Source organism: Oryzias latipes, chromosome 3 (assembly GCF_053564925.1).
Source record: "Oryzias latipes strain Hd-rR chromosome 3, Olatipes_Hd-rR_3.1".
Taxonomy (NCBI): domain Eukaryota; kingdom Metazoa; phylum Chordata; class Actinopteri; order Beloniformes; family Adrianichthyidae; genus Oryzias; species Oryzias latipes.
The window spans coordinates 7265181-7265599 of record NC_136239.1 but is presented as its reverse complement, the minus strand read 5'-3'; the positions used below and the strand labels follow the sequence as shown (position 1 = coordinate 7265599).

Below are 419 nucleotides of genomic sequence, written 5' to 3'. Positions count from 1 at the left end.
TCAGTTTTGGGCTTTTGATGGCTTGTGACGAGTTTTTTTGACGTTTTGAAACCTTTTTGAGTGTTTATAGTCCTACTAGCATCTGCAATTTCACAGGTTTCATAAAAAAAACTGTAATGTGAAAATATGCCGACCAAGATTTATGATCAAAATTAGAACTACATATAGAAAATAATGTGACATATTTTGTACACTAACAGTAAAGTGCATAGAAATATTTTCGGGGAAAAAATATGAGTTGCTAAAGGTCAGAAGGTTTGTTTGAGGGTGCTGGTTATTTTTGATTTGTTAGTTTGAGGCACTGATTGTTTAGATTCATGTAACATTGATGAATAAGGAGAGTTTCAAGGTTCTACTGAGATTTGAACTCAGACTACTGGATTCAGAGTCCAGCGTGCTAACCATTACACCATAGAACC

General features: G+C 34.4%; 1 non-coding gene across 1 annotated transcript; it reads right to left on the bottom strand.

Moving 5' to 3' along the window:
- Positions 1 to 347: 347 nt before the first annotated feature.
- Positions 348 to 419, bottom strand: trnaq-cug (transfer RNA glutamine (anticodon CUG)). The gene has a single exon. It is a non-coding gene; the product is annotated as a tRNA-Gln (tRNA).